This window comes from Lissotriton helveticus, chromosome 4_1, assembly GCF_964261635.1.
Source record: "Lissotriton helveticus chromosome 4_1, aLisHel1.1, whole genome shotgun sequence".
Taxonomy (NCBI): domain Eukaryota; kingdom Metazoa; phylum Chordata; class Amphibia; order Caudata; family Salamandridae; genus Lissotriton; species Lissotriton helveticus.
Genome location: NC_136063.1, coordinates 385,659,761 through 385,683,434, shown reverse-complemented (window position 1 = coordinate 385,683,434; position 23,674 = coordinate 385,659,761). Strand labels below are relative to the sequence as shown.

The 23,674-nt window shown below is 44.8% G+C and overlaps 1 protein-coding gene across 1 annotated transcript in view; it reads left to right on the top strand.

Annotated features, from left to right (window-relative positions):
• OXR1 (oxidation resistance 1) overlaps positions 1 to 23,674 on the top strand; it is a 1,544,927-nt gene that overhangs the window by 289,038 nt on the left and 1,232,215 nt on the right. The gene's annotated exons all lie outside the window — the stretch shown is intronic.

The window sequence follows — 23,674 nt, the reverse complement described above, 5'->3', positions numbered from 1 at the left end:
AGTTGTAACATAAAGCTTGACTTTTAGATCTGGCTTAGCTTCCCTTAAGCTGTTGCAGGGATTCTGCTCAGACACAGAACTGTGCACAGAGACCCAGGACCTCAGTGAGTTAGGGTGTGCCAAAAACTCACCTTAGTATCCAGAATCCCCCATCAGACTAGCATCAGTGTCACATTAGCTCTTCGTCCTATAGCAAAGTAACCAATGATTAGACAACCCAAAACATGCGACTTTGGTTACCTCAGGTAAGGTGGGATACATGAGCACTCTTTCGTTATACTCTCATACCAGTCCAGAACAGGGAGTAAAGAGAGACACGAGCAAGTTTAAAATGTTTATTTTTAATAATGTGATCTCAGGTGCAGCATCTTAGTTAATACATGCAGACATATGATAAGAAATAAGATTGTCAGCATAGTTACTACTTCATAAAATACAAAGGGAGAAAGCATGTTATAATGCTAAATGGAAAATATATACCTATATTTCACCCTCCCTTGCTAGTAGGTTATTATATAACTAACGAAGGTCTCTTAGGGTTGCATAGACGGCCCATATACCTCAAAGGTTAGCAGGAGTGAATCACATCAGGTTCTGCACAAGCTCTCAGCAGACAAATGTTCTCCAAGTGTGTTCAATCATGCTTACACAGCCCATTATTAAACGCGCTGGTATCAGAGGTGGCCACAGCTGCATATGTGTTATGTCTAGAACGTGCGCTGATCAGCTCGAACAACAACCACAGTGTTGAAATAACCTTGACAGCCTCGGCACTCACTGTACAGACTAAGCTAACGCACAAAGTCTAGCAATGTGAAAAACAAGCTATTCTCATGGGAAGAAAAACACTCAGCTTAACTTTAAGCAATTAATAAAGTGTGTGCCGCGTGCAAAAGACAGCAGAAAGGTAAAATGGTGTTTAACTTCTAATAAGCTCCTGCTAACTTAACACTGTGTGAATGCAAGGCTCAGCCCCACTACAAAACCTCATGTCATCATTGTTCACAAAAAGTACAATAATTTCACACACAGAGCGGGCTTTGGGTTGACTCCTTTCACCCATTGCTTTTCCCGAGCTTTTCATAGTTTGCCATTGATTGCCTAAACTGTTTATCAAGGGTTTGGCATTGAGTAAATGGTTGCACTGTCCCATTTTTGTTCTCCCTAGATTTGGGTAATTGGGTTCAAGGATTCCTTTAGTTAGATTAAAATCGTGGGTGATCTCATCTTTGATATTTTTATTTTTCCACCACAATGATGTTTTATTAGCGAGTAATAATTATTTTGCTTACTAAGGGGCATATTATCAAGGAAGACGTTAAAAAATGTTGCAGTTTTAGCGGCAAAAAACTGCAGCTAATGCGGCGATAATGGGCTTGATAATATGCCCTTGAGAATTCTAATAGAAGTCCATTATCTGGTGTGAACAGGGGCTTCAATTGGAATTCTTCAGGGCATATTATCAAGCCCATTATCGCCGCTTTAGCAGCAGTTTTCTGCCGCTAAACCAGCGATAATTTTAACGCGGTCCTTGATAATATGCTCCTGAGTGCTTACTGTTTAGATGCCTTACCCTGTTTTAAAGACAACATGTTAGTCAGTAAATGCCTTTTGTCCTCATTTATTTTACTTAAGGGTCAAAGTAACCTGTTGTTGGATTCATATTTTTTTCTCTGAAAGTAAAGACAGGCAAATACCTAGGTCAAAAGTTTCTACCATTAAATATTTTGCTTTGCACGCCTTTTATGTTAATAACGTATTATGCAAACTTCATCTTTTGACTCCATTGCATAATACGCTTATTAGAGGATTCAGCTTACCTCTACTAATGCAGTGTGTTCATGAAAGGAGCCATTCTTAGCTTCCATAATGTTGTAGCCCAAGATGATGGTTCAATGTGTAATGTTCTTTTTAGGACTGATCGGGGCAATACCTACAGTGGCCCAACTAGTGGCAAAGAAACCCTTAACAAAAAGCCAGACACTTTGTTATTGCTAATGCCCATTTAATTTGCTTGAGCTTGTTATTGCTCTGGTTAGTGTGAATCAGAAATGAAAACTAATGTTGCTCCCTTATATACCCAGATGACTGATACAATTATTAAATACCTGCATTCTGTGAAGTAGGTTGTCATTAATAAGTATAGTTTATAAACCTTTTCAGCGTCTCTGAAATATCTTAAAATACATAAACTATTTCACGGAGAGTGTCCTGCTCATTAATGACATTATTAGGCTGATGTGTTTCAGAATAAAAAAACCTGGATCCCACCTTTTTAAATGATGGCTTTATTTTCCCTTTTCTTGTGTTCATGGGCTGAGGTATCGGCAGAAAGCAACTGCATGATAGACCAAAGATGTTGAAAAATGCACGACTATTTTAAACGGAGCGTGTTGGAGTATTTGCTGCTGCAATAGATGGTTCTCAAAAATATTTCTTAAAAAGGTCAATGATTTACACAGTTGATTAAAGTGTGGAGCTATATTTGAGAACATTTGATTAAGCTGTTTTCAAGCACAGACCGATGATTTTAAAAACATGATAAATACGTCATCTAAAAAGAATGCAATTATCCAGAATTGTACAGTTTTGTGTTATTTAGATGTATTTATAGATTTGTGCCAATGATCAGGCATATTGATGATCACCATTTGTATATTTCATAAGGAGGGTTTCCCTTTGTAATGAAGACTCTATGCAAGCCAAGTGTGAATATTATTGTTTAAGGGAATGTCAGGGAACCTCATATAATTCATGGGGTCAGCACTACAAGATTACAAGCCGTTTATGCACAGTGTGCAGTTCTCCATCCATTGCTATGGTAGAACATTGAGGTTCATACCCATTGATTGTCCACTGTAGAAAAATGAATATACGTTTAACCTCATCTAAAACCACAGGTTAACGGTCTATTTAAATGAAGTCGGGTAATTGTCTTTAGGGTTACTATGCTGGATTTTTCGGGAACCTGCTATGCTCCCTTCTCACTGATGCCCTGCATGACCCAACTGATAAAGACATTGCTTTGATCATCATTTGCTATTGTACTGGGTTCATTTTCGGACAAGAGCTCCCCAAATTTGCTTTGCATAATTTAGTCCGTTTTCGTAAATGCACTCGATTTTTATTTACACCTGCCGACATCTACGGTCACCCATGTCCCTCTTTTTATTTATTCATAATTCGGGAATAGCATAGTTCCATATTCCATCTAACAGCATGCAGGATGCCCGTGAAACTTGCACCCCCCCTACACGCGTTCTAGCAACCTGCATTCAGCGTTTGCATTCCTGATGGACCAAAGGGCCTTCAACAGAGGCAGATGTGATACATCATTGATTATCAGCTGAACCCAACCACACGCATGTCAAGAAAAGCCTGTCGAAATGTGCCTGTAGTGAAATGGTAAGAACATCTCAAACATATTAGATCTAACTTCAACACCCTTGCCTTCGCAAACACTTTGTCAGAACCAAACCACAGGATTCAGATGGGCACATGTCTTCAAACACTGGGCAGCAGGGTTTTCAGACCCTCGACACAGATCCCTAGCAGTGAGTTGTACAACTTTTAGAGACGCCACTGAATAGTAACACTCTTCTGGGATTTTTACAATAGGAAATGGAAGATGGAGCAACTAAAGGTGTGAACTTGCTTTCACCACCTGGAAGAACATCTGCCTAGATTAAGCAACCCATAATTTGCTGGTTTCGTTTTCTGGGCCTTTGTCTCCAGGCTAGTGACGTATCAAGGGGACAGTGGGTCCTATACCTCAAGAAAAATGGGCCCTCTAGTCTCTTTTTCGGTAGTAATGTACAGCCACATTTGGGATCCAATGGGCTCCTACTAGCCCCGGGACCTCTTTCCTATACCTAGGGGCTCACAGTGGGTTTAATTCGCTGTCAAGCATAAATGTAAACATCACTACAGTGATGGCATTTGAGGTTATGGCAAAACATCATAGAAATCTTCAGTGAGTTTGCAAAGATCTCCTCAGCGATTGAAAAGGGCACGCATTCCTTCACAAAGGTAAGATCTTTAGGCCATCCCATGAAAATATTGGCATAAAAGACAGGACTTGCAAAGAACTTTAACTTCTTGGAGTAATTTTCATTCATTGTGTCCTTGTAAGTAACTGCTGACTGCTGAATAGAATAGTCATTCAGTTGGAGGCAAGAAGTCAATGGTCCAGGTGGTAAAACTACCTGCCAAAGGAGGCTGCTTTTGTTTCACTTTCTGGTACTGGAGAGTCTTAGGGGTGCATTCCTTTCACTTAACATGTACCTGGAAAAGGAGCATGGTGTCTGGCCAGCAATACCAGGTCTACGTCCACATTTTCACTGAATCCACCTGAGGAGAAAACAAAACTATGCAGCAAGCCCCAGAGTATTGTGGTAACACAAGGATCTAGGGGGCAGATGTATCAACATTCAATTTTGCGATTTCTAAATAGCGATTTTTAAGGAATCGCTATTTAGAAATCGCAAAATGGAATGTATGTAGAAAATCGTTATTTTTTTGCGATTTCTTAGTCTTCCTTATTTGCGAATTCGCATTTTGCGAATTCACAATTAAGGAATAATTTCCCATGCATTCCTATGGGCCAGGAGGCCCATAGGAATGATTGTGAAATAATTCTCAATTTGCGATTCGCAATTTGCTAATCGCAAATTGAGAATACTTTCAAGGGTGCAGGGGTGTCTCAAAGACACCATGCTGCACCCCTGAAATCTACATGTGTGTGCATAAGGCACACATACATGCCCTATGGGCATGTGTGTGCGTCACATGCCACCTTCAAAAATGCCAAATTGTGCATTTTTTAAAGAATTTGCAAATTACCATCAACTACAAGTTGGTGATAATTTGCGATTTCTTAACCAAAATTTGCAATTCAAAAAAGCTACATACATAGCATTTAAGGAATCGCAAAATTGCGATTCCTTAAATGCTATGGCAAAATAAGGAATCGCAAATTTTTGCATTTCCTTAATTTGCGAATTTTTGATGCATGCCAAAACATGCAAATAGACCGTTTGCGATTCGCCTTTGCGATTCGCAAAAGGCTTGATACATCCAGGCCCAAACCTCTACAAACTAGCAGCTGTGCAATAGTGTTTCGCATAAAATGTGCTATAAGCAGCACTATGAGGAATGATTACGATCGAACACTGGCAGGGGGTGTTTCTGTCCTAAAACAGAGCATATACAAGGATTGTTTACAGGGCAAAGATTTTGAAGAACCTCAAGACAAAACCACCCAATTCTAAAACAAACGAATGTTGGGTTCAGTCATTTCTTTGCAGTTGTGCATTACCTTCCCTGGCCTGATTTTTCAGCATGGTTATTCTGGGCATATACATTTTGGATTTTATGGTTTCCCTGTTCTGAGGCAAACTTTTCAAAACATTTATTGTAATGTTCATATCAGTAAGTTCAATTCACAGATCAAACCCAGGCTAGATGCTACAACAGTTTGCTACAAGGATTGTCTCCATGGGTCCGAAAATATTTCAGGTCCTGAATTGTGCAGGTCTGAATTGTACTGAATAGGCATGATGGCCTTGTTGGTGCTATGGGCAATAATACAAAAGGGATGTATTTTTTATTAGTTAGTGGTTGAGTAATGGTCCTTTGATTGTACATGATTTCATATAGAAACAAATTAATGGAATACCATTACTGAGAAACCATTTCACCTAAACTGTTTAATAGAAAATTGCTGGATGAATGACATTTTACCATTTCATGGAAACCAACTCATTTTATGTCTTTGATTTCAAAATTGGCTTGTGCATGCCTATTCTTTAAGGTGTAAATATTGCAGGTCTTACTTTCATAAACATTTTTGTCTTAGGTATTTATTTCAGTGCTTTTCTTCAGGGGGCATTATTTTGGCTTTATATCTTTTACATTGTCAATTCTTTGAACATTTTTAATTCACTGACTCATCACCTCCTATAAACACAATGCATCTCTGAGCACTCAATATCCCCTAAACATGATCCGTTTACGCCCTCTAAAATCCCCTCAACATACCTAAATTGCACTCAACCCTGAACCCTTAACACCAATAAACACTCTAAATTCCACCTGTTCCGAACTCGAAATCTCCTTCTTACTTTAAACTCCACCCATCCCCTACCCCTAAACGCTGCCCATAACTGAACCCTAAATAAAGTAACAATTCCTAAACTCTATCAATCACGAAACTTTAAAAAACCGTTACCAGCTCCAAACTCTGCCAATCTGTGTACCCGAAAAATCCATCAACACCCTTCCACTCCACCCTTTCCTGAACCCTAATAACCCCTCAGCACCCCTAACCTCTACTCATCTTTTAACCCTACAAATCCTTCTCCACTCCTAACTCCAGGCATCCCTGAGCACTAAAAAATCCCTCACCACCCCTAAACTCTTTCACCCCTAAAACTCCTCATCCCACATCCCAAAACTCTAAAACCCTTTAAACAACCCTTAAATCCAAATGTATTTTGGGATTTTTCCTTAAAATTATCTTTCAGTTTTTTTCCCATTAGTTCACATACATCAGGTCCAAACAAGCAGTACCAAACTCCATATTTCAATGTGAATTGGTACCATAGAAAATGGTTCCATACTGCGAAGTTGTGTGCCTGATGTCTAGCATAGGGTTTCTATTGAAAGGATATGCTTCTAGTAAAAAATACTATGACTTGACCAACTTTAAAACTTTTTACCTATTGGATGTGTACTGTACAGTGCAGCATATTTTTTGTGCAAATCCTTGCCCACCAATTTAGTAAATGAGGTTTTACGTCGAAAACCATGGGTGGTAGCGTGGGCATGCCCATGGACCACTGATAGGATGCCCTTTTGATGCGAATTGGGCAAAGCACTATTTGCCTTACTTTAAGAACCATGTTGCTACAATAAGAAAACTAGCACTCCCACTCTCTTGCTCTGAACTACAGAACCAATTGACCCTGAGGAGTAGCAGCACAAACCTGATTCCTCAGATTATTCGGGTCAGATTCAATAACAAATCACACCGTTGTCGGTTCTTCTGGATGATAGGAGCAGTGCTCCAGAATGGATGGCATCTAAATATAAGGTCCCTACCGAGCTGGTGGCCTTCAATTAAAAAACCGAAAACAAACCTTATCAAATAAGCCTTTCCTGTCCATTTCAACATCAATAGATGTATCTATCCCCCACTGCCCAAAATGAAAATGGCGGCACAGAGATCAGCATGATAACCTCCAATTGCATGATCTGCATATTCATACTAGATTCTGGGTCCTTCGCAATCATGTTTTGTAGAACACAAAGAAGGGACAAGTAGGTTAGAATTGCAGTCCTTTAACACCATCAGTGCTACAAAGGGGCTCTTGTGACTAGTCTGTGCTTTACGCCAGGTCTGGTGGCTTAGTGGACTAATGCATCGACTCTAGGGGCCTGTGTTCGACCCCATGGTCACACGTTCAAATCCCGGCGGGTTCACTCAGCCTTTCATCCATCTGAGGTCGATAAAATGAGCAGCATTGAGTTGGGTAACAATAAACATCTGTTATTTAGCACCTTGACACCCTAGCTTGGGTGATACATGCGCTTTAGAAAAACACGTTATGTTATGTTATTTTACAAAACAAGTACACAAATTATAGCTGTTGCCGAAACCTGGTCTGGAATCTGTGATATTGCATACTGCATATGCCAAACTGGCATCAAACTTTCTTTCTGCAGCTCATCTTGGGCAACTCCTGTCCATCAGCATTGATAACCAGTTTTAATTTTCTTCACTTAGTTTGAAACAGGTCCTCTGGGTTCACATAATTCTGTCTCTTAAATGTGCATAATGAGAAAGTTGCCCAAGCTTTTGAAACAGTACTTTGTATTTCACAATTATTGCACTTTCTCATTGTAAAATCAGAGAAACAAAACACCTTTGTAGAGGGTACTGCCTTTCCTAATTTGTGTTCATTATGGACTGCGTGACACTGCAGGCTGTTCTTATTGAATTGAATAGTTAATTTGGCCATGACTTTCATGCAGTGTTTTCATCACTCAGTTTTAATATGCTGGGTTCATTGTGAGATTATCATTTAATGCACATTTCCTAATATCTCTGTACTGCCAGAGACCTTAATCCACAGCTAATTAATGCTTGATGAAGGCCAATGGAAATTCAGCTGCAGGTTAACTGCCTGTAATTATAGGACTTCTTTTTACAAAAGTTAATAAAAAAAGTTTGTAATAAAAGTAAAATATGGACATACCTATCAAACAAACGCGTTCATAAAAATAGGGGCCCAATTAGGATTGCGGTGAATCCGCATCCTCCGGGCCGGCGGAAGCCACCGCCGGCCAGGAGGATGCAGATTCACCGCTGCGGAGAGAGAAAAGACCCCCCGCCAGATTAGGATGGCAGGGGGGTCATCTTCGGACTGGGAGACCGTCTGCTGCTTTTCCGCCGCGGTCCCGCGGTGGAAAAGCTCTAATATGGTGGCGGTGTCTATCAGACACCGCCAGCCATATTACGATGCATGGGAAAACATGCTTTTCCACGGCGGGTTTTCCGCCGTGGAAAAGCATGTGGTCTTTGGCTTTTGGGGGCCCGTTGCGGGCCCCCAGGGTGTCGGGGTGGGGGGTGCACATGGGGGGTACCTATGGTACCCCCCAGCATTTACATGCACAAAGTGCCAGGCACCGCCAGCATGTAAATGTTAAAAATACAGGATGTGACCACTAGGGTGGCGGTAACATCCTAATTTGCACGGAGGGACCGCCGCTGCCCCTGCGGACGGTCCCTCAACCTCTGGGGTGGCGGACAGACGCAGGTCCGTCCGCCATCCTAACAGGCCCCTAGATACGAATCCTCAAATGTATGCGGATCATTTGTCAGGAAAGGGTGACTGTGCTCACTTTATGCCGATGATTGCAGATGTTGGGCACCCATAGAAAGTTGTTGAAATTTGTTATCACCAGAGTAGCTCAGAGCAAGAGAAAGAGAAATGCAGAAAATTAAAAAATACAGCGGAAGAACACATTAGGAAAACTGTTACAAAGGGAGTACACGAGGGTGAAAAAAGCCTGTAAGAGAAAAATAATGAGACTGGAAGGGTAAGGCAGTTAATGTAAGAGGCATCAGGTTAAGTCAAAATAAGACAGCCTTAGTGTTTGGCAACCCGAGCATTCTATTGCATTGGCAGTGGGCTCCTAAGAAAAACCTTTGACCTCATGCACTCATTGTTTACCAACTATGAACGGGTAATGTGCATACTTCTATAAAAGCATGTTTAATATCTTTCAAAGTCACCACCAGGCAGGCACGGCCAGTACAGGTATGAGCGGTGGGGGTGTGTTGGGCGTTGTTACAGTGGGGAGGGTGGGGGGCAGGGGCGAGTCGATAGATGACTGAATAGGAAAATACAATTTCAAAAAAAGAAAAACACTTACCTTGCGCTCGCTACATTGCCGACTCGGCAATGCAGCGAGCGCAAGGTAAGTGGTTTTATTTTTTATTTTTTTATTTCCCCTATTCCTACGTCTGTCGACTCCCCCCCGCCCCGCCCGCCGCACCTCGACCCTACCACTGTTACTTGTATCAGCTGCGGCTGGTCACCACCTGGTGAGTGACTTCACAAAAGGTCTTAAAATCTAGGCTGGCGTCATCAAACAAAGAAATATTCTAGAATGCCTACTTTTTGTGACGGTTATAGATGCGAGACTGGGCAAAGAAAATGGGTCATATTAGCAAGAACCTTATTATAATTATCGCCGTTTTAGCGGCAGGAAACTGCCACTAAAATGGCGATAATGGGCTTGCTAATATGCATTATAGAATTCCAATAGAAGCCCAGGTTAGATGTCCTGCACATCTAACCTGTGCTTCTATTGGAATTCTATAACGCATATTAGCAAGCCCATTATCGCCATTTTAGCGGCAGTTTCCTGCTACTAAAACGGCGATAATTTTAACGAGGTTTTAGCTAATATACCCCATGGTATTTTACTCCACATTTGAAAGTCCCTTTAAAGTAAAATATGGTTTGCATTTTTATACCTGTGCAAGTCATTACTGTACTTGAAAACAACTCAATAGATGCCGTCAGAAGAAACAATAGAAAATTGAGAAGGTCCAAAATAGGCCTTGGGACAGGATCTGAATTAAAGTCTAGAGTAAACATCAGTGTATTCACTGGGTATACATGTGTGTGGTAGACAACTTGCTAGCCCAGTGACATATGTAATTCCTGAATGGAATACTTTCCTGCCACATAAAGGACAATGCGCACAGTCTGAGTCGAGTCACCTCTAGGCACAATCATTCTAGGAGAAGGTTTGAACGTTACTTTTTACTTTGGCAGGTCTACGAATTATGACGGGTAGATTTTGGACTTATTGGACAGAAATACAGGCTACTGTAAGTCAAAGCCCTCGAAGGATCTACATTTCAGGTTGGGAAGCAGGACAATGAAACTTTGAGGCAGCAGGACTCACAAAACTGTGAACAGTCTGGTAAACTTAGTCTTTAAAATGCGATCAAATGATCTAAAAGTCACCGCTAGTCGGTATTATCTTTGTAGTATCTGGCAAGCACTAAAGGCAATTCATAGGCTCAGTTTTTTCTTAACCGCTTAACCGCGGCGGCAATTCCGCCACAGTGCGGGGGTTTAGCGGAGTGGGCGGGGCCGCGTCAGCCATCGGACGTGCGCAGCACTACGGAGGTAGTGCTTGCGACTGCCGCTGGCTGACAAACACAGCGAAGGGGTTAATTAGTTCTGGATTGCTTCCCTTAATTGCTGCATAGTTAAGTTCCTTGACTCCTGACAAAGACAACATACTCTTCTCTCACTACCATTTCCCCTCCCACTCCCAAGACCCCATATCTTCTACATTATAGGTAGATAGGGGATGTTATATATGTCATTACACATAGTAGTCAGTGTGAAGACTGTGGTGACGTTCTCATTTTAGTGCCCGCATGTTGCTGTGGGAACCTCCTGCAGCAGTGTTTGAGGCATTCAGGAGCATGGCTGCATACCATAAGAATTTCACTGGAATGCCTGCTGATGCTTACTGCTGTGTCTGCATGAGCTCTCCATGGTGCCTTCATGACTCCATTCTTTGCGTTCATTGTACCACCACTACATAGAGGCCATAACTTAGATTACAATCATTCAAAAGATTTTTGAGAGGCAACACAGATATTTATGCTGCACGTTCATTGCTAAGTCTTTTACATTAAATTAATGCTTGTGGTTCTTCATTTGTCCATTTCAAGCTTGAGCTTTAGTTTGTATTTTTCAAAGGAGCACAGCCAACGTGTTTCACTAATTCACCTAACAAGGCTTCATCAGGGCAAAAGAAACATGACCAACGAATGCAATAAGAAGTGTATATCTTCAAGATAAATAGTAGGCAGTGTAACCATCAATAATCATCTTTAAAACCAGTACATCTGAACTATGTCCTCCGTAAGTCCAACTGCAAGTGTCCTCAATTAGTTGACAGCATATCTGGTGACGTTACCAATATACCACACTTCTGTTGTGTCCACTGATTCTTGTAATTATGATCACCTTCCAGTCTCTCGCAGTGGAGGTTTGCTGTAGGTATCCTAAAAAGTGTACACCATACCGTCCTGGAAAGGCTGTTCGGTTATGTTGTCAGTCGTCTCTGTTTGTTGCAAACATCTATAGTCATCTAAATGTGCGATGTTTGATGCCGTAAAGAAGCAAGATGCCCCACCTGGCACACCTGGATGCGTTTGAGGCGTGTCAGGTGGGATATCTCCATTATCCGTGGTGTTATAAAAATGTATTCATAAAAGCACACGGATCCTAAATATTCTAATTCCAATCAGTACCCATTGCAAGCAGCACTTTGAAGAAAACAGCTTTTCTCAAGCTAACTACCCTAAAATGAACATGAAATATAAAAAATACATAATGGATACCATATCTAATATGACCCAACATTGCCATCTCAGGGTACTGGTAACATTTACAAACTACTCAGCCTTCTTCGGCCATGTAATTTCTCATGTCAGCAGAGTCTATTGAGGGCAACAACAGACCATATTACACAGTTATCCATTATACATATCTATCTACCTATCTATCTATCTATCTAGATATATTTTTATATATATATGTATATATATATATACACACACACATATATATATATACATATGAATATATATGTATATATAATATATAATGGAACTCTCAAGTCCACAAAAGAATAAATATCCTTCAACAAGATACTGCAAGACAACCTGATAAGAGAGATCTTTGAGATTAGGCTCTCCTCACACTTTTGCATCACATTCCACCTAGAATTAGGAAACTCATAATTGCATCTATGAATCCATCCCTAACAGATTTAATAACTCTGAACCATATGGGAAAGACTCAGAGGTGGAGATTTTCATACGTTATGCGCTGTTATAGTGAGGCAAACCAGCGCACATTTTGTTTTCTTCCTATTTTCTTTCCACACAAAACTTGTTTTGCACTGGAAAGTACCCTGTAAGTAGCACAAAGCAGCGTGAAGCACTGCTTTGCATTACCTTACGCCATGGGGGCATTTCATGGGTGGTACATAGGCGTTCCCATGCAACCACCCATGCCCTTTGATGCAAAACCATATTTAAAAAGATTTATAAATCCGGTTTTAAGTCAAAAGTTAACGCCCCTTCTAACAGGAGAAATACTTACATATCTGACTTTCCATGGGTGCTGTACTGTGCAGCACGTATGCAAAGAGGGAAAAGCTTTGCATCGTGCCTAGCATTGTATTTTGTACAGGAAGGGTAACCTCCCTGTACAAAACCTCTGCTACACTCGTGCACACACCCTAGCGCTGCGGCGCTAATGTGTGTACATGGCGCACGGCAGCTGAAATCAGCGCCGGCGCAAGGGAAATGGGTGGAGAGAGCCATATCTCTGAAGATATGGCGCTCTCCAGCTCCCTCACAGTCGCCCAACACAGCGCAGCCTCGCAGGGGCTGCGCTGCGGTGCATGACTTTTTTAAAAATCTCCCCAGACTGTCTAAAATGGGTCATGCCAACCCCTTCCAAAAAACAGATGCAGACACTGATGATTGACGGTAACATCTTCTACCCAGTATCCAATCTCCTCATTTAATAACAGTTCTGGAAATCTGTGTAGCAAAGCATTGAAAATGTCTCTCAATGATCTCCAATCAAGATTCAAGTCTGGATGAAGTACTGAGACGGTGATGCTACACATACTTTAATGCACAAATATGATCTACCCATTTTCCTATGTAAATCAAAAGACCAATACCAGCTCAGTGGCTGTGCTATCGCCACCATTTTGTACTTAATCTTTAGCTGTTTTCCTGTTTTCTTTTTTGCAGTATTAATGGGGCCCCTAATCATCTCTGGCTCCTCCGCAAGTGCGGAGGAGCGTCGTGCCACCTGGCTCAGAACCAGCAAATGAAAAATAAAACAATGTTGTAGCATTGCTTTATTTATTTTTTTAGTGGCTCTGAGCCAGCGTTGTAGGGAGGTGTGGGGCTTAGGCATGAGAAGAGGGAAGAGGAGTGCCATGTACACTCCCTAAGTGTACATATGTGTTTGGCTGGCCATCTCAGGCTTGTCAAACACACATGCACACTTAGGTTTCTCCATCCCGGCTGCATTGAACAGCCAGGCTGGAGAAACCCCACAGGCTCCAAGGTTTGAGCGGAGTGTCTTTTCAGCACGCTCTAACCAATCCCCGTGCTGCAGCATGGGGATTGGATGGGAGTCTGTCCCAGGGGCTGCTAGGACCAGGAATAAGACAGGAGGCACGACACAAGTTCTTTTTTTTTTTTAAAATATGTTACCACTAAGACCTGCCCATACAACCTCACTTCCCCCCTCGCTCCCCATCCTGCGCTCCCTCCACTCGCCTCACCACCCTTTGTTTGTGCCAGCCACCACTGCCCCTAATCCCTGGGGCCTCCTCTGCTTGAGTAAATCTTCAGCCATTTCCAGTGTTGAATATGTCGGTAATAATTTTCTACTAACCGATAAATCAGTACTTAAGTAGGTGTACGCACATTTTAGGATCTTGGTGTGCAAACACACCCACTCTTCCTTACACGAAATTCTTTGGATGACTAAATATTATTAATAATGAAAAAACAATTTTGGTGAATTGCAAAAGGTGTTTCATAGTCATTAAAAAGGCCAGTTGAAGTGCATACAAAACGTACACTTATAATAGCTTTGTGAACTGGCTCTGTTGTTTTCAAGTCGATGTTTTTCCATGGGACCTAAAAGTCTCAATATTTGCAGCCTTATTGGAGACAAAGGATACTATGAATCCATTTTGCATCATATAAACACCTGTTTGATTCTTGAGCCTTTGCAATTCATCTTTATCAAAGAGCATGATGCACATGTTGGTGGCACTCATTTGCATGGACGTCGGTTTACTAAAATACTAGGGATAGCGGAAGGAATCTTTTTTGACCTCAGTGGCATTACAGGAAGTGCCATCACATGACCTTTGTCTGACCTTAAGAACCACATAGGTGCATAGTTAAGATATCCCAGCAGATACTAATAGAAATTAATGTCTATTTTATATGCGCTGTATTCTAATTAGCATGCTGACATGATATGCAGGAGAAACATTACCTATTTCTATTCGTTTGAACTGGAGGATATTGTGCTACAAAATAAAACAAGGATATTGTTAACTTTTTTTTATGATCACTTGATCACTCTTACAATGTTTCTAAAATATTTTTTCACAATGTCACAATAAAGAAATATTGATTGTTAAACAATGTGTATTTTTCTTTCACTTTTTTATTTATTCTGTTTGTTTACTTGGTTTATTGCTGAAATAATTTACTTTAACCCGTTTGCCGCTGCCGCGATTTCGCGGCAGTGTGGCACTTCCGAAAAACGGAAGCACCGCGGAGGTAGTGCGGCCGTCGGCCAATGGCCGACGGCAGAACGGAAGGGGTGAAACAAGTGGATCCCAGTGAAAGCAGCAGAACATAAACAAAGCTCATTATAAGATGGTTTACATTCTTTCTTGGGATTTATTTTGCCATCTATGAGGCTATGGGTCTCTAAGGAAGTGCAAGGGGCAGCAGAGAGCAAACCAGGGGTCACAGCTATGACCACTGAGGACCACTAAATGATGTCCATGCTCATTTCCCCCTCAATAAACTGGTTAGGACCCAACTGAAGACGGTTTGGGAAAAAAAGCTTCATAATAATAGGGGACCCAAGCAGTGCTTAATTTGTGCTGGTGGTTTCTGGTGCTCGGCACCCGCACTCAATTCTCAGCAACGGCTTTAGTCACAGTCCACCACATGGTGGAGCTGTCTTTTTAATTTTAAATGAGCAGAACAACCATGTTTATTAAGTCACTTTACATGGAAAATTAATAATACCAGCCTCATATGCCATTATTATAGGTTTGTTTGGCTTGAATTAGTCTGAATTGTTACACTTGTAGAAGTCGGATGGTTAGGTATTACCTTGGTACTGTCCTCAGCAGCGCTGGCAGGGTATGGGTGGGGCAAGCTGAAGTGACTTTCCGAGAAGGGCCATGGCACTTCATTTTTTGCAAATTAAGCACTGGCCGAGGCAGTTCTTTGTAAGCTTCCAAGGCCCAACATCGCATGATGTCAAAGACATTTTGTGCAACGACGAGGCGCTAGCTTCCTCCAGCACTTCCTGAATGCACACTCATCCAAAAGCCATGCTTGTTGCATTTTGTGCACTCTGCACACCAGTGCACGCGGCTCCTTCAGTGCAGGAAGAGAATTTCATAGAGCACAGCTTTCCCAACTTTTCACGTCGGTGACACACCTTTTCGACAATCTTCATCTTGTGACACCGTAATGCGAGCGAGCGCAGCGAGCGAGCCGAACCTCCTACAGGGGGTTCTGGGGGGTACTCCTGCAAGAAAATTTTGAAAAATAGTGGGCCAATGGTGCAGTTTCAAGCAAATTTGAGAAAGCAGGAAGGTTCTAACAAAGACAGTGACAAGCAAAACTGGGTGTAAGCAAGGTTAGGTGTGTGCCTCAAACAAGAATATAACCATGCACACATTGACACATGCCCCATTGATTTACAGCACAAAAAGGGAGGTGCACGCACTGCCAACCCTTCCAACCATGCACAAAGTCCACCTGATGCCTTGCTGAATATGAGTTATACAAAAATCCGTTCAGGACCAATCATGCAACTTATCAGCCGGTCTCTGCACATTAAACTCAGGTTAGACCGCTTTACTCAGCGCAGCGCGCCAAAAGGCACATCATCATTACTTCACCGTGCCTTGCTATCCATCTCTCTCCCATCTCTCCCTCTCCCACCTCTCCCTCTCTCCCTCCTCTCCCTCCTCTACCTCTCTCCATCTCTCGCTCTCTCCCTCCTCTCCCTCTCTACCTCCTCTCCCTCTCTCCCTCTCTCCCTCCTCTCCCTCTCTCCCTCCTCTCCCTCTTCCTCCTCTCCCTCTCCCACACTCCCTCCTCTTCCTCTCCCTCTCGCTCCTTTTCCACTCCCTCCTCTCCCTCTCCCTCCTCTCCCTCTCTCTTCTCTCTGTCTCCCTCTCACTCCTCTCCCTCCTCTCCCTCTGTCTCCTCTCCCTCTCCCTCCTCTCCCTCTCCCTCACTCCTCTCCCTCTCTCGCTCTGCTCCCTCTCCCTCCTCTCCCTCTCCCTCCTCTCCCTCTCTTACTCTCTCTCCCTCTCTCCCCCTCCTCTCCCTCTCTCCCTCCCCCCCTCTCCACCTCTCCCTCTGTCTTCCTCTCCCTCCTCTCCCTCTTCTCCCTACTCTCCCTCCTCCCCTCCTCTCCCTCCTCTCCTTCTCCCTCTCCCTCCTCTCCCTCTCCCTCTCACTCTCCCTCCCTCTCCCTCCTCTCTCTCCCTCCTCCCTCTCCCTCCCCTCTCTCCCTCTCCCTCCTCTCCCTCTCTCTCTCCTCTCCCTCTCCCTCCCTCTCACTCTCCCTTATCTCCGTCTCCCTCTCACTCCTCTTCCTTCCCCTCCTCTCCCTCTGTCTCCTCTCCCTCCCTTCTCTCCCTCCTCTTCCTACTCTTCCTCTCCCTTTCCCTCTCTCCATCTTCTTCCTCTTCCTCTCTCTCCCTCCTCTCCGTCTCACTCCTCTCCCTCTCCCTCCTGCCCCTCTCCCTCCTCTCCCTCTACCTCCTCTCCCTCTACCTCCCTCCTCTCCGTCTCCCTCCTCTCCCTCTCCCTCCTCTCCCTCTTCTTATTCCTCTCCCTCCTCTCCCTCCTCTCCTACTCTCCCTCCTCTCCTTCTCTCCCTCCTCTCTTTCTCTCCCACCTCTCCTTCTCTCTCCTCTCTATCTCCCTCTCGCTCCTCTCCCTCTCCCTCCCTCGCTCCTCTCCCTCCCTCGCTCCTCTCCCTCCCCCTATCCCTCCTCTCCCTCCCTCGCTCCCTCTCCCTCCCTCGCTCCCTCTCCCTCCTCTCTGTCTTCCTCTCCCTCCTCTCCGTCTCCCTCCTCTCCCTCCTCTCCCTCTCTCTTCTCTGTGAGAAGTTGGCCTGGTATATGATGCTCACTAGTTCTAGTGATCACCTTGTACCATGCCAAGCAACCCTTATGATGATTGGTTGTAAGTCAACCTTATAGACTAGCTATCCTAGTAGAGTGGACAAAGCAGTCTTAGGCTAAACTCTGTATAGGCATGTGAAGCAAGCTGTTTTACCATACACAATCCCCTTGAATACCAAATGAAAGGACACCACACAGATATATATTGAAAATATATATATATTTATTTACTACAAATATCCCCTATACTCTTTATGAGCACAGAAGCAAATGCGTTAAAACAAAACACAGTTTAAATACACAAAAGTTGCACAATATGGATGAGCCCTAGGGGCCACTTAAACCATATACTAAAATAGTGGTATAAGAACCACCAATCGGAAAGGAAATAGGCCTAGGGCCTGGGGAATCGCTGGAGCTGTTCAGGACTAACAGTGAAGAAGTCGGGAAAGGCCCGCGGGACTCGGGTGCAGTGCTTAAAGTGCACGCATGCACCAATGCAATGTCAATGGTACGTAAAAGTTATAAAGTTACTGTTTTAGGAACCTTCCGACTGACCTAGAAGGATAAAACTTTAGATCTAGGCACTAGAGGTGTGTACCAGTGTAGGAACACCGGCGTTGCTGAGTTACCTCACCCACAGGAAGCGGGTGCACAGGTGCCAAGTAGTGTCGGGTTTCGTCGCGCAGGTTGATGGTGCCTGGAGATGAAGATGCTGCAGGCGGGTCGTCGAGGAGAGTTCCGGTGGATCCAAGGATGGATCTGAAGATGTGAAGACCTGAAAGCAGAGGGGACAATGTTCAAAGTCACTAGCCAGTGACTACCGTGGAACCAGGATGGAACCAGGCGATGTCGGGTGCAAACAGGCGATGAGGTGCAGCTTGTCTCCGCAGCCACGTGGACACGAAGAGGTGGAGGACGTCCAGGAGTCGATCACGAGCTGTCCCACAAAGGCTCTAGCTGATGGCGGTGTCGGCAACTTGATTGGAGCAAACAGGCCTTGGCTAATGCAAGCCACGCAGGAAGTGAAGAAAGCTTATTTCTCGGACCAGCAAAGTCAGAGGGGCTGCTCCTTTTTACAAGAGCGAGGGCCAGTCTGGAGCAACCAGACCAGTGGTTTAGATTGTAGATTTCGTTGCCAAGATGGCCACTAGCCGCGTGGCAAGTGACCGGGATGACGCATCGAGCGGCAAAGTGCACAAGGGCCCCACGCAGATCGTGGAGATGCTGGGGGGCTGATCTTCTGTGCAAATGCTGCTCGGTGGTGAGGCTTCTCAAACTCCAAAGCACAGCATCGAGGGTGCCTCGGGTGCTGTGCAGTCAGCTTCTCGGGGTCTTTCAAAATGGCCGGTCCCACGTCTCTCAATGCCTCCACGGGTCTCTTCTTTTCAGGGACTGTGGATTGGGCTGTGAGATGTCTGGAAATTGAGGTCTTGTTGGGCTCTGGGCTCGGGCTCTGGCAGGAGGCGGTGACAAAGCAGACGTCAAGTTTCTGGTTGGTGCCTGTATTCACAGGATGGTCACTCCTTGGCCACAAGGGAGATTCTCTTCAGTCTTCTGTGCAGCAGAATGTCGAAGTCCAGTTTTCTTCTTAGTTTCAAGTCGAGTTCAGGATGATCTGAAGTCTTGGGACACAGCTCCTACTCTTATTCCAAATCTAGGGGCCGGATTACCTGCTAGGTCCCTCCTCTGGGTGGGACCAGGAAGGGGGGTGGTTACACCCCCTTTCCTTTATCGAGCTTCGCGCCAAGACTGGGGCTGGAGAGCCCCAGCACCGGTTTGAACTGGCATAAGCACAGGGACACCTTGTGTGCCCCAGGCATGTCTCATTCTATTCAGCCCTGTCCTACCCAATACACAAAATCCTGTCTGGGGTGGTGCTAGCACCTCCCAAGGCAGGAAACCCTTTGTCCAAGCCTCCCTCGCTGGAAGGACTCCCTGCAGCAGGAGGTCAGACTTGTGTCTGTGGTGGCAGCATCCATTTTGTGATGCTGAGGCTCTAGTTTAACTTTAACCGGGGTTCAGGTTATGTACATGTCGTGTCCCTCTAGAAGGGTGGAATGCTAGCCCCGTCGCCAGAACTGGCGAGGGGGTAGTATTCCAATTTGTATTACACCTTACTCGACATGTTTTGATAAAGCCAAACCAAAGATAGCATTTAACCGCGAGGTTCATAATGTACTTAAGAGTATATGGTATGGCAGTATCATGAAACAGCTAAAGGACGTGGTTCCGAAAGCTGCAGACAGGCTCAGCTCATGCTAGAACACCATCTCACATATTTCCAAGCACTCTGCCTCCAGGATTGATGAGGCCTTCCATAGGAGTGGCTGATAGGAACATATGTGTCCATTTTAAGTTAGATATAGACATACTATACCTATGTAAGGGGTGATTACACCGACTTACCCCAGCTGAGTGATCAGCCAGTTGTGTCAAATATGGAGGCCAGGCCAGGGGTGGCACAATACGTGCTGCAGCCCCTGGTAGGCCTTGGAAACACCTATGCCCTGGGTACCTGGGTACACTGTTACAGGGGCCAATAAGGTGAACCAGTTCCAATTCGTAATGCACCTGGTGTGCATTGGCATTAATTTAGAGAGAGAACAGCAGGCTGTGGGTCTGATTAGCAGGCCCACAGCCACATTAAGTCATAAACCAGTGAAGCAAAAAGCAAAAATTTGGGGTGACCATAAGATAGCAGACCCTACTCTCCTACATTCCCTCCCTCGGTATGTCTCACGCCCCCTCTATCCATCCTTCAATATCTCTCTCTCTGTCTCTCCCCTCTCTCTCGCTCGCTCTCTCCCTCTCTATCACTCCCTCTATGTCTGCCCCCCCCCCCATATCTCTGTGGCACCCTTTCGCCGTTACCCTTCTAATGCAACTACTGAGAAATAAATTCAACAAAATAGACAAATACAATGATGTAATGTTTATAAATAAATGCAGAGGTCAGAAGATAAAAAGACCATGGACATGAGGCTGGACAGAGTCCCTAACTCTCTGCTAACGCCTGGGTTTTCTAAGTAATAAGATGCAGCGCCTTGAACCAGTGCGCCAAGCAGAGACTCCTTCCGAAACTGTTTGGAAGCTGCCACTGCCAGGTGTCCGACAAGGTCAAGGAGCAGGAATCATGTTCGCAGCAGCCGGTGCCCCTGGCTAAGGCTGGTGCTTGGCAGGCGAGACTGGTGCCTGCTCGGCCCAGGGTGGAGGGAGGCGCTACAGAGCATATTAACAGCAGCAGACACCCCCCAGCGCAGAGGCGCAACTAGAGGCCCATTTCAGGGGGGGGCTGAAACATTAAGCAGTAGGTAGGGTGGCGCTGCAGGGGCTCTTAGAAGGGGTGAAACATCAACAAAGCCTCTTTAACATGCACATGGTCTTTTAATGACCTGTGAAGTGCTCGGATGCGGCTGTGTGTGTGCCCGGGAGCTGTGAGCCCGGGCTGCCACACACGAGGGGGGGGGTCATTGTCAGGCGACACACCTACAGAGTGGAGGCGACACAATACAGTGTCGCGGCACACACTTTGGAAAGCTCTGTCATAGAGGGATAGCTTTAGGGCATTTCTCTTCAGAAATGATATGTCACCTTTGTTTAGCTGTAGTGCCAAATTGATTTCTATCGTCTCTTTCTCCCTGAAGCAGTAGAAAAGATATTTCCTTTAAAATATCTTCAGAATCTTTATTAGGCATTTAAGTGCAACCTCCAAGGCAAGCAGCTGAGCCCCTTTGACACCTGATATTTCATTGTGATGGTTCATGGTTGGAGAAAGCAATGCCCTAAGTGATTTTGGCTAAACTTCTTCTTTTAATAAATAACATGCTTGACTAAAACTTCACATCGTTCAAGGAGACATCGAGAGATATCTAGTTTCAACCGTACATGTTTTCTTCGGGTTAGTCTGGAGCATGCTCAAAAAAATAGTATTTGAACTAATTTACTGTCGTGATTTCCAAAGTTAATAAAATATACTATGGGACACTGAGGAAGAATTTGAGGGGCGGCCAGTGCCCCAGGGTCCTCAGCTACTTCAGGGCACCCACCTCCCCCCTACCAAATGTGTCAAGAGGCGTGTCTTCTGAGTGCAGCTGCAAGCAGGCGGGCCAGCCACACTCTGGAAAGTGCTCCCTTCTTCCCTGCAGCAGGAGAACCCCTCTTGGTTCCTAGTCAGGGTGCTCTAGCTGGCTTTCCCCCCACATCAAGGGGAGAATTTTTTGCACTTGGCCGGTGTGTTGTTGACAGCGCTGTACTCAGCTGATCCACGATGGAGGGTGCGTCAAGTTCGGGAGGCGGCGATAACTAGGTATTTATTTGGAGCCAGGACCACTACCCTGGGACCAATCCTTCTGCTCCTTCCAGTCTACATTTGATTAAATACACTGAACTTTGCATCAGTGGAGCGGTCCTTTGTTTGCCTCTTGTGACACTGACACGTTTGACTTGGAGGCAAGGCCCACAAGGCTGGGCCACCCTCTAGCTCCTGCCCTCGGGGTGAATTCTCATATACTTGCACGTTTGTGAGGTTGAATTCCCCTTGGTATTTGTAGCCATTTGGGCTCCCTAGCCAATTAAGTGACTCTTTGTATTTTTTAGGTCATGTCAGGCTTCTAACGGCTGTCTTACTCTTGGTTTCTGCGTCGAGTCTTAAGTCATTTTTCTTGCCCTTGACTTTGAACATTATAGACGATGGGCAAAAGGAAAGCAATGGGGAGTGCTCCTCCAATCCCTCCCTCTGTCTCCTAAGACCACATCTATCGACAGGATGTTGCAGAGAGATATGGAGGAAATGTCCACGGAAAGAGAACTTACTGAGAGCAGATTGTCCTTGGATCCTGAACCCTCGCACATTCTGGTGCCAGACATGAGCTCTTTTTCTCTTTCCACTTGCAATATGTCCACAGCTGATCATCTGGTTGCACTTCTGGGTCATGTTTGAAGAGGGACCCCTTCCCTAATTTACCGTTATCCCCCTGTGTCATTGAGGCTTCACCTGAGACTTTGCCCATACAAGCAAGCATTAGTGGCTGCCAAGCGGCCAAGGTGGCAGGCCCAGAGTCAGCACTTGACATCTAACAGCAATGTGGAATACTGTTCCATCCCAGGTTCCAAGGCCACCTCAAAGCATCCTAAAAACTTGCTCGCAGTCTATGGGCCAGCCACTGCCCCACTTTGGGTTGCCCAATTAAAGGAGGTTTGTATTACAGAGTTTAAAAACTTACTTGCTGCTGAACTCTCTCCCAATCTTGATTGTTTGCAGGCAATAGACAAGGCCTCGGGGTTCCTATGCCAAGTTAATCTCATGCCCCTCAGGCCTTACGCACCGCCCCTAGGGACAGCAGGGCTTTGTCTGGCCAGTCTACTTCTATAGACCCTATGGTTCCTGCTGCATCAGATGATGTGACAGCAAATAGCACCCCACCTGCTCTTTACACGGTACACAGGCTGCTGCTTCTTCATTACCCCCTAGCTCAAGCGGCAACTTGGTACATCGAGAGACAACCATGGGTAGCAAGGGTGGTGGACCTAGGTCCTAACCGCTCCTAGCAGAAGTCCATGCCCCTTTTCAGAGTCACCCAGTAATTGACCTACCACCAGCCTCCTTTCCCTGTGTTGTAGTTCTTGTAGTTGTCCCACAGTTGTAAGAAGGAAAGAGGGAAGCCCCGGGTGAGCTTACCAATAAAGTACTGAATTGGATGGTGAGATATAGAAACTTTGTTAACTCGTAGGGTAGGGTGGTTCGAATCAGGCAAGGCTGATCGCCCTGGAAACTGTGCGGTCATCAAATTTAGGTCTCCCCGATTGGTTGAATGCTTATTATTGGGTCAATTTAGCAGATAGGCGGGTTCCTCAGGCATTGACTTGCTTCCATTGGGCTACATTTACAAACTCCATTATCTTTGTAAGATAGAAGCCCCTCAACAACCCCAATTAACACGGACTGAACTTGCAATGGTTCATGATCCCAATGCACCCAATGACAGCCACTTGCGCGCGGGTGTATTTGGGTTCTCCATTTCCACTTGCTTCGAGGTCCTTACTCATCTGAGTGCAACTCTAGGGTAAATGTTGGATAATGGAGGGGTAAAAATTACTGTTCCCTCTCCAGTGAGAGCAACCAAATGGAAAGTGT